The sequence below is a fragment of the Phodopus roborovskii genome, unplaced genomic scaffold (genome assembly GCF_943737965.1).
Source record: "Phodopus roborovskii unplaced genomic scaffold, PHOROB, whole genome shotgun sequence".
Taxonomy (NCBI): Eukaryota; Metazoa; Chordata; class Mammalia; order Rodentia; family Cricetidae; genus Phodopus; species Phodopus roborovskii.
In genome coordinates, this window is record NW_026125208.1 from 57893 (window position 1) to 69377 (window position 11485).

At 40.6% G+C, this 11485-nt stretch overlaps 1 pseudogene; it reads left to right on the plus strand.

Annotated features, from left to right (window-relative positions):
* Positions 1-251: 251 nt before the first annotated feature.
* LOC127226961 (eIF5-mimic protein 2-like) lies at positions 252-2037 on the plus strand (annotated as a pseudogene).
* The last annotated feature ends 9448 nt before the right edge of the window (positions 2038-11485 follow it).

The window sequence follows — 11485 nt, forward strand, 5'->3', positions numbered from 1 at the left end:
TTTGTGTTTATATTTTTATTTTCCAAGACAGGGATTCTCTGTGTAGCCCTGGCTATCCTGGAACTTGCTCTGTACACCAGGCTGGTCTCAAACTCACAGAGATCTGCCTTCCCAGTGCTGGGATTAAAGGTGTGTGCCACCACTGCCACCTGTATCATGCTTAACACAGTTCTGCAGGCTGATGGCTAAATAAACAGACACTGTCTTAACAGTTCTTCAGGCCCTTCCTCTTCTGCTCTAGTTAGTTCCGATCGCAGAGGAGACAGTGCCACAGTTGCTGCCAGCTGGGGGATTTCTGGCTCTTTTCTCTTCGCCTTAAATTCGGGTGTCTTTTATGAATAATCAAAAGCAGCAAAAACCAACGCTACTAGGCCAGCGTTTTAAAACCAGAAAAAGAGATGAAAAAGAGAGGTTTGACCCTACTCAGTTTCAAGACTGTATTATTCAAGGCTTAACTGAAACTGGTACTGATTTGGAAGCAGTAGCTAAGTTTCTCGATGCTTCTGAAGCAAAACTTGCCTACTGCTGTTATGCAGAAACACTCTTTGACATTCTGGTGGCTGGCGAAATGCTGGCCCCAGGGGACCAGATGACATGATGCGCACAGATGTCTGTGTGTTTGCAGCACAAGAAGACCTAGAGACCATGCATGCATTTGCTCAGGTTTTTAACAAGTTAATAAGGCGCTACAAATATTTGGAGAAAGGTTTTAAAGATGAAGTTAAAAAGTTATTGCTCTTCCTAAAGGGATTTTCAGAGTCGGAGAGGAACAAGCTCGCTATGTTGATTGGGGTTCTTCTGGCTAATGGAACACTTAATGCATCCATTCTTAACAGCCTTTGTAATGGGAATTTGGTTAAAGAAGGGGTTTCAGCAGCATTTACTGTAAAGCTCTTTAAATCATGGATAAATGAAAAAGACATCAATGCAGTGGCTGCAAATCTCCGGAAAGACAGCATGGACAACAGACTGATGGAGCTGTTCCCTGCCAATAAGCAAAGTGTGGAGCACTTCACCAAGTATTTCACTGAGGCAGGCTTGAAAGAGCTTTCAGAGTACGTCTGCAACCAGCAGACCATGGGGGCGCGGAAGGAACTCCAGAAGGAGCTTCAGGAGCAGATGTCTCGTGGGGATCCCTTCAAGAACATAATTTTGTATGTCAAGGAGGAGATGAAAAAAATATCCCAGAGCTAGTTGTCATTGGGATAGTCTGGTCAAGGGTGATGAGCACCGTGGAATGGAACAAAAAGGAGGAGCTTGTAGCAGAACAAGCCATCAAGCACTTGAAGCAATACAGCCCTCTGCTCGCTACCTTTACTACCCAGGGTCAGCCTAAGGTGACTCTGTTACTGAAAATTCAGGAGTACTGCTATGACAACATTCACTTTATGAAAACCTTCCAGAAAATGGTGGTTTTTTTTTTTTTTTTTTTTTTTTTTTTTTTAAATAAAGCTGAAGTCCTGAGTGAAGAGCCCATTCTGGAGTGGTATAAAGATGCACGTGTTGGAAAGGGGAAAAGTGTCTTCCTTGAGCAGATGAAGAAGTCTGCAGAATGGCTCAAAAATCGGAGAGGAATCGGAGTCTGAAGGTGAACAAGGTGACTGAATTTTGAAACAACATCTTCAGTAAAGCAAACAGGAGTTGTAGATAAAAAGTCACGTCTCATGTGTCCTGGTTCTTACATCTTCCTACCTCCCTATATCAAGCATGATATAAGAGCTTTCATGGAAATTTTTATTTTAACTGTTTTTATGGTTCCTGGAAACAGTGGGTTTGGTTTCTGAAGCCATGTGTAAGGAGCTGCAGGGGCTGTAGAACGGAATCTGATGTCGCATTGCTTTGTCAGTTAGCTTCTACCTCCTGTATTTTCTACTGTAATAATGTGATGTAAGGCCTTCCGCAACGAGCATTTCATTTTATTCCCTGGGTTTTCTATATAAACAGTTTTCAAGATAGGATTTGGTTAAAAAATAATTTGTTACAAAAAAATCCGTTTGCAAATTAAACTGTAAAAGTGTCAAAAATCTCAAAAGGCAATGATTTGTGTGATAATTTAGTATGTCTAGAGCCCTGTTCATCAATGAAAATCCTGTAGACAATTGAATCTATAACATGAATTCAGAGTGTTTAGACAATTGGTTTTATGTAAGCATTTTATTGTATTTTTAACCCCAGATGTTGTTTGCTCTCTGGAAAGCAAACTTGAGTTCCACACATGGCAGAGGTAGGAAGAAGAAAGCTGAGCTTATTCCTAGAAAGTTGTGGGTTCATTTGTATCTTTCCAGGTGGGGAAAGTAGATACTCTTCATATAAACATTCTACTCAGGACACAGCTAGATGGTGAGGCAAGGGTTCCCAAAGGATTGTGAGTCCCTAACCTGTGAGATTACTGGGAGTGTTTCGAGTGAGCATGTTCTAGCCTTATCTAAACACGACTCCATTTCCTGTTGTGCAGTTGACGGGCAGTCATAGCCATCTCCCACTTGTTTATATGGGCCTGGCTTCATTTTGCTATATTCAAATACCTAGTAACATACGCTAGTTGCCATTTTTTCTTTTCTTTTTTTTTTAAATTGCCATAAGCCAAATACTTCCTTTAAATGATTAATGCATTTATTTTAATGGCTGCCTTTTTCATTGCTTTTCTTTTTGCTTTCCATTTGTACTTGGTGGTGGTGGTGGGGGGAATGTAGCCACCTTTTTGGAAAGGCTAAAAGTGAACATTTTGAAAGTTTCTTTATTGGTAAAAGAAAATAGTCTAGAATAATGCCACCAGAGACTGAGTGGAAATTGCTCATTTTGAAGGTGCCATTCTTAGAAGCCAATAATTTGGTATTTAAAACTTACCTTGAGAGAATAACATGTAATATAATTTGAAATAAAGGTATCATAACCTTGAGAGCATTATAGCAAAAACTTTGATGGGTGGGGTGAATTTGTAAAATGAATGACTTTGATAAAGTTTTATGCACAGGCAAATGTACTCATTAGATTCTGGGTAGTGATCTGCTTTTCCTTTGTAATTTGTAATCCTAAAAAGAAATTTTTTAAAAAATAAAGTCCACACTTACATTTAGGCTTTATAAAAACAAAACAACAACAACAACAAAAAACTCAGTTCTTCAGGCCAACATGCTTGGTTGTCCCTGAGACCTTTCTCCCTGTGTTACAGACTGCTGCATCCTCTTGGTGACCTCTTATGACCTTTGTCTCTGAATGTACATCCCTTCTTTCTCTTCCATTTCTTAAAAGGAACAGTTAGTCCAGTGAACCAGAACCCCAACCTTATAACAGTTTAATATTGCCACTTTATTTCATCCATTGAATTTGTGTGTGTGTGTATGTGTGTGTGTGTGTGTGTGCAAATGTACATGTGCATACCTGCCACATTATCTATTTGGAGATTAGAGAACAACTTTTGAGGATTAGTTCTTACATTTGGGTTTCAGGAATCAAACTCAGGTTTGGCATTTTGCTAGCTGAACATTATTCCTTCAAAGGCCTTAGCCAGGTGTGCAGGCCTTTAATCTCATCACTGGGGAAGCAGAGGCAGGTGGGTCTCTTGTGAGTTTGAGGACAGTGAGACTGTCTCAAAGCAAACAAACAAAATCTAATGCAAAAGACCGTATTTCCAAACCCACAGTCACATTCTGAGATAGACTTGAGGATGGAGTTTCACAATCATATTAGAAGGAGACACAGCTAGCTCAGTTCATCACAGAAAATCAGCTTTGGTTTCTGTTGCAAGAAACAGCTCTAGAGATTTGTAGTGCTTTTGTTCCTAAGGAAGAAGCTTTAACAGCCCGTGACATCATGGTACAGTCCCATCCCACTTGTGACTTGATCTGCCTCTTAAGCCATTCCACCCATGAAAGGAGCTTGGCTTTTTCTCCTCCCCATCATCAGGACATGAAGAACAGTGGTGTGACCATTATTCTTGGTGAGGAAGAAGTGCTGGTGCAATATTAACAATGTCAAGTGGGGGCTGGCCTCCCTTTTGGGGTAGCTTGTTTGTGCCGTGAGCTCTGATCATGGATTCTGGATACACAGTCTTATTGAGCGTGAGGGGGAATGTTTCTTTTCTTTTTAACCTGAGACAGTTCTGTGTATTTCTGGCTGTCCTGGCAATCACTACGTAAACAGGTTGGCTTCAAACTCACAGCAGTCCTCCTACCTCTGCCTCCAAGCCACCATGAGCAGCCTAGTATGGAAAGTTTTGACTTGTTTTATCACACCTAGCTTGTGGTGAATAGTACTGGCTTTAGTTACTTGCCATCCCACCTCCAGACACCTCATCGCTACTTTAATCTGGTAGCATGGTAGGTGTTTCTCCAAAAGAGTATCATTCTTAACCTTGTGAGAACATGTGTGTCCTTCTGCACTATACACAACATACCACACATACCATGGCCTTACTTCAGAATCCCAGGGCTCTGCATCGTGGTTTACCCTTTAAGGCTTGTCATAAACCGTACAGGATTACTACCCCTCTCAGGTGCCTCTAACACTACAGTCTACCATGGGACCTGGCTCTTGACAGATGCCTGAACTTATGCAGCCCTTTTATGCTGTCAGTGTGCAATTCAGGGAGAATTTCTAAGAATGACACATTCTGCTTCTAGAAGCCATAGAAGCCATTGGCATGGTGCTTCTTCACACTGGAAGGTGTAAGAGGCAATCCTTTACTTATCTGTGACTTTGTAGGAGACGAGCACCTGTGAGTCAGACCATAAAAACCCTAAAAATCTTACCCATTCAAGAATCCTGAGGCACTGTAGACTCTCTCTTCCTTCCCTCTCCCCTTTTTTTGTTATATCCTTGGAGGCTAGCAGGAGCTCTATTGATCTCATCTCACTGATAATCATCTAGTATAGACTTCTGAATATGTAATAAATAAGGCGTTTTGTAACATTTCACCTTCCTATAAAATGGAGTAATCTACAACTCAGTATACTAAATTGAATGCCCCCCCTTTTTTTCCCCCAAGAGTTTCACAATGTAGCTCTGGATAACCTGGAACTTACTATGTAGGCTGGCATTGAACTCAAAACTCAGAGACCCTCCTGACCCTGCCTCCAAAGTGCTGGGACTAACCAAGCTTGGCTGAATTCTGTACTTTAAAAGACAAAATTCATTAAACCTTCTATTTTCCAATAGGTACTTTAGAGGCAGGAACACTCTTCTCTCCTCTATGTGTGTGGTACTGGGACTGAATCTATGATGTTCCACTTGCTAGGCACCTAGCTACAAACCCAGCCCATTAGCATATGATGTTAAGTGCAATAGAATGTAAATGTCTGTAAACAATAGCAATAGCAAAGACTTCTTAGCCCCACTCACCATCACTCTCCCTTGATAAATGAAGATAAATGAAAAGATAAATAAAAGATAAATAAATAAATAAAAGATAAATAAAATGATAAAAATTTATATTAAGATAAAAGCAGTACTCAGCTTTTATCCCAGTCCTTGCTAAGGTTTGGGCAGGAGGATTAGAGGTCCCAGGCCAGCCTGTTCAGTTCAGTTCAAAGACAGCCGAGTTTGGAGTCAGATTGTTATTTTAAAACAACAAAGGGAACTGGAAAGATGGCTCACTGACAGTTCTTGCAGAGGACCCTGGTTCAATTCCCAGCACTTACATGACTGCTCCATAACTCTCCTCATTCTAATAAAAACAGCAAAAGACCCCCAATTTTCTCCCTCTAGGACCAAAAGGCTGAAGAGGGGACAAAAGGAAAATACCAACAATTCTGAAGCTGGAGCCCTGACCCTTTGTACCAGTCCTCTCCAGTCCCAGGAAAACAGTCAGAGGTTTGTTTCCTGGAGAACTGATATCAGGTTGTAGGTAGTAAGAGTTCTGCTTGTCCATGTGCTGGCCAGAACTGTAAGACTTAACTGTGGTTGAGCTCTTAGCTGCTTCTCTATCCTTCACCCCATAGCTATGCTTGAAGTCTTCACTCACCAGGAAGGAGTTGGGAAGAATCTGCTAAAACCTGAAGATACTGATACAGGTAGTATGGTCTAGTAAACAACCCAACTAGCTCATGGCCACCAAATACATACATACATATAAAATTTTTAATGATTTATTTACATATATGGGCTTTTGTCTGCACGGATGTCTGCACACCAGAAGAGGGCATTGGATTCTATGGTTTCACAATTGATGGTTCTGAGCCACCATGTGGGTGCTGGGGAATTGAACTCAGGACCTCTGGAAAAAGAGTTGGTAGACAAAAAAGAGGTCCAAGTTGCTAAATGCACTTTTGTTTTACATTGTAAAGGACTGTACAAAAATAAAACAAAAATGAATGTGAGAGACCTTATGTGGCCCACAAGGCCTACAATATTTATCGTATGGCTTTAATGAAAGTTGCCAAGCCTTTGGAACATGAGAACTAGCCACTATGCAGGGAAAACAAATTGAATTATTAATATTTAAAACAAGTGTTTTAAGAAATTACAATATTGACGAAAGAAATGATTGCAATGGAAGATTTACTGGAAAAGATCGGAGAACACACAAAGAGAAAGGAAAATTGCAAATCAATGTAAAAAACTGGTTCCGGAAAGTGGAGAGGTGGCAGGAAAAATCCATCAATGAAATGGAGGATAATACCTGTCCTCTACTGTAGGTCCTTTTCCTCACTCGGTTCCCACAGTGAATCTGAGTGTTCAATAAAGTGCACATAAAGGAAGGAAGGGTCATATCAAGACCATCCTTCAGAATTATCAGGACAGAATCCTAAATGCTTTCAGGACAAGGGGCACAGCATAGTACTGATCAACTTGCATACCATGTGGGACCATGTGTGTTCCCCTGCAGTGCACACAACACAGCTTTCAGAAGAAAAACAACATGGACAAAATGGCTCCAAGACTTGAACAGTCATTTGGAAGCCAGAGGACATAAGCCTAAAAACTTAGGGAAACCAATTTCTAAGCAAACCCAGGAAAAGAAACTGGTAAATGAGAGGAAAGCAAAGGCATCCAGGAAACAGGCCTTCGAATGTATGCCACTAACATAGAAATGACAGGAAATGCGGCCTGTTCCAGAAACTTCAGCAATCTTCAAGGTGCTGTGCACTCCAGCCCACCTGTAGCAATGGGCGAACACATCCTGAAGCTACTAAGGCTGCAAGTAGTTCGCCATGTAACCCCAGCCTGACCTTGAATTGGGGGCTCCTGTTGCCTGCCTCAGAGCTGAGTTTGCAGGGTAAATGACTCTGCTGGCCTCATTGTTCTCTTCTGAACCTAGGCACTATGCCCAAGCTCAGCTTGACACAGGTTATTCTTAACACTGAAAATGTCAAAGCCCTGCTTTTCCTCCTAAAGAGTTGTTTGGGACACAAAAGTTGCCCTCATGTGTCCCACTATCCTGGAAATGGGAGGTGAGCTAAATGATAAGTTCTAATAGATTGGAAGCCTGAGAGCATTCATGTGTCCAAGGCCAGCAGACAGGACCGTTTTTCCTGACAATCACTTTCCCATTCACAGGGGGGCTCTTCTAATAGGAAAGAACTTATTTCTCGTCCCCCCCCCCCAAGATGGGGGTTTCTCATAACAGCCCTGGTTGTCCTGGAACTTGCTTTGTAGACCAGGGTGGCCTCGAATTCAGAGATCTGCCTGCCAAGTGCTAGGATTAGAGGCCAACTTTACCAGTTTATTCACTGACTTTTTCACTTCAGTTTGGTAATATTATTGGCAAAACCTCAAGCTTACGCACTTATTTCTTAGTAGCTTTTTAAAGACATAGTTTTTTTTTTTTAAAGTTATTAATTATGTGCATGGGGGTGGAGGCAGATGCCCATGAATATAAATGCCCACAAAGGTCAGAGGGAGCCCCTGAAGCTGGGGTTACAGGCAGGTGTAAGCTGTCTGATGTGGGAATAAAATTCAGGCCCTCAGAAGGGCAGTATGTGTTCTTAACCACTGAGCCATCTCCCCAGCCCGGGGTTTATATGCTTTTTCAGAATCCCTGTATTGTTTTCCCAATAAGCTTCCAGTGCCATTATGTTTAGTGCACAGAATTTCAAAGAGATGTGCATACAGATATAGTGCCTTAGTCTTGTTCACTCTCCCCAGTGCCTCACTCCATACCCCCAATAACTCCCATTCTCATCACGAACACATTTTGCCTTTCCCATTACTGTTTCCTCCTCCCCGGAGACTTTGTCTTCCTGCTTAGTCCCTCTTCTACTTCCATGTTCTATGCACGTGTGTATATAATTGGCACGAAAATTGGAACCATGAAAGGAAAATATGCTGTCTCTGAGCTTCTTTCACTTACGATTTCCTGATGAGTACTACATTTTATTCACTCATCTGTGTGTGGGCATCTAGGTGGGCTTGCTATCTTAGCTACTGTCAACAGTACAGTAGTAAACACGGGCATGCAATCCTCCTTAAGGTATTCTAACAGATTCCTTTGGATACAGAGTCACAAGTGGTATATGGCTGGATCATACGGTAGTTCTGGCTTTTTTGTTTTGAGGAGCCTTTATACTGATTTCCACAGAGGCCAGAATGCAGATTGGATCCTGGAGCTGGAGTTAGTGAAAAACTTAAGTACTAAACTACCTCACCAGCCTTCCAAATCTTAACAGTAATTGATATAAAACATACTTATCTTCTCAATGCATGAAAAATGTTATTATGTTATTTAAAAAATTACTGAAACTACATACACACACAAACAAATGCACGCATGTGCCTGGAATTTTGTAGCATTTTTGAGAGAACTAATAAGTGCCCCCAGTAGCACGGCAATGGCATTTCCCCAGCAGGTCTTTAAGACTCTGGGATTTATAGCAGCCTGGGAAAGTGGCCTGAAGGTATTCCTGCCTTGGTCCCAGAGTCTAGACTGCTGAAGACTAGCAGAAAACTAAGTCAGAGCTTCTGAAATTATCTTCCACCGAAGAGCTTTAACAGTGCAATGTTAATATTTTGAACCGTTTAGCTTATCTCCTTTTGAAAACATTTTATTAATAACACCGAGACTGATTTTCTCATCGTAAGTTGTTTATTGTAAGATAATTTACAAACAACTTGCTGTCTTTGTGATTCAGTGGACCAAGTTTCTTCTGACAAAGACAGCAATCAGTTAAAATCAGCTTGCTGTTTTCCTTTACCTGAAAATCAATACAGAACAAACAGAAGTCAAACAGGACAATTTCTGTAAAACAAGGAAGAGCACATACTTAAGTAGGGTATAAGGAACTACATTTACACAGTAAGATGCAGGTGGTTCTCAAATCTGGTCTTTGGGACTCTGGGATTTATGAGGGCAAACTGGTTTCATAATAATGCTGTTTCATCCTCATTTTCACTCCCAAGTAATGACTGTTTCTCCAGAGGCTATACAAAACACATCAGAAGGAAAATTGGAGACTCTCCTATAAACCAGATATTAGGAGTTCAAGACCATAGTTTGAGAACCACTGTGCTCACTAACCTACACTTAATATTCTACACAATTCAAGTTCTCTACACTCTCTAAAACACATTCGGTGTAAAGTAACACTTTAAAAAGCTCACCAGTACCACCCACACTCAGATCTGCCCCTATCCAGGACTGCCCAAACACACCTACCAGTTGGCTGCACTATAAATCAGCCTGTTCATCTAGCTTCTCTTAGAGAAGCGATTTCATTACTGCTATGTTAGCTTTGGTAATGCCTGGCTAGGTTCCCTTGCTGAAAGCTTAGGGGAAGAGTGTGTGAACTTTACCTCTTATCTGCGGATGCACCTTGATTTTCATTAATCCCTGGTTATTATATTAGAAGAAGAAAAAAAAAAAAAAAAAAAAAGCACAAAACAAGCAGGTTAAGAAGCAATCCATGTTAGTTAACTATAGGCCATTGTTACTCTGAGAATACAATGTAAATAGTTACAATCCTTAACAGTAACTCAATGATATAAAATGCCAGATTCCAAGGCAGAGACAAAAAAAACAAAAACCTGTTCATATAAATAGGCAAGACTTAAAACAACACACATTGAACACTTTAAGCTAACAATGTAACTTATTTCTTCATGCTTTTCATTTTATCACTAAATAGCCAATGTTTATGAGCCACAATCTCTGGTAGGTTATAGAGCATGCAAATCCATTCATAAAAACGATCCACAGTTGAGACTGCACAAGTAACTTTTCAAAACAAGGGCTTAGATTATCTAGAAAGTGAAAAAGGCATTTCTGACAAGGCTACTTTAGAATTCTCATTTTAATGTTCTAACTCTCATGTTCTCATTTTCCTAGTTTAAGTGAGGTTTCTCACATTCTTAAGGAAAAAGGCCTAGTTCTTAATTGTGCAGTTTATATTCTCACAGTTCAAACCTAGAATCCCCCCTTTCAGAAGCAAAGAACTTGGTGTTCTCTGGATCTCATTCTGCTCCCAGACTTGAAGTCAATTCTTTCCCAAGCCATTTCACACTCAACATTCAAAAACATGCCAGCTTGGGGGCTGGAGAGATGACTTAGTGGTTTAAGAGCACTGATTGCTCTTCCAGAGGACCTGGGTTCAATTTTCAGTACCCACATGACAGTTACAGAAAGAACTGTCTGTAACTCTAAGATCTGACACCCTCACACATACATACATGTAGGCAAAATACCAATGCACATAAAATAAAGGTAATTAAAAAAAAAAAAGCTAGCTTAGCATTTGGCAAAAAAGTTGTAATGACTTAATCCTAGTATTAGTCTTCCTGTCATAGAAGACAAACTCCCACGAGTCCAACAGTACCTTAACCATGTTTACAAACTGGACATCAAGATGGCATACTGTGTGATGCTAACAAGGCAATGATGACCAGGCTGGGAGATGCAGTCCTAACACAGTTATGTTCAGAAAGCAAAACAGTTTAGGAAAAGAATGTTCAGGATGGCAAAGCTGATAAAGTTAAGCTACATTTATTATATTCTATTGGCTCATTCAGTTTCAGGATGCCATCCCCTCCAAAGCTCAAGGAGGATAGAGACCAATACAAAATCAATTTCTAGTAAAATGCCCTAAGTGCAAAAGACCAAGTGAAGCCAGATTATGAAGGACAGAGTTTTGGAAGAAAGGATTCCTCTAGCCCAGAGTAAAGGAGGATAAGCAAGTATCAGATGAGGAACGAATGGAACACTCAGAAGAGAAGAACCGAAGGATAGGCAAAGTCCCAGGGCATCTCCTTGTATACAATATTAAACTGGAATGAGTGCCAATGGCTAGAAAATATAGGATTGCATGCAATAAACTAGACTACTCTGGAGGCTGATTCTGTAAAAAGTCAGCATGGAAGTATTTTAGGCCTTGTGAGCATATACTGTCCTTTTCTAACTCTTTAAAATTTTCAGACATGGCCCTGGACCAGTTTTCTAGCTCCATAATTTTGCACTGTCCTTTTTTTTTTTTTTTTTTTTTTTTAAAGACAGGGTTTTTCTGTGTAGCTTTGTAGACTAGGCTGGCCTCAAACACACAGAGATTCTCTGCCTCTG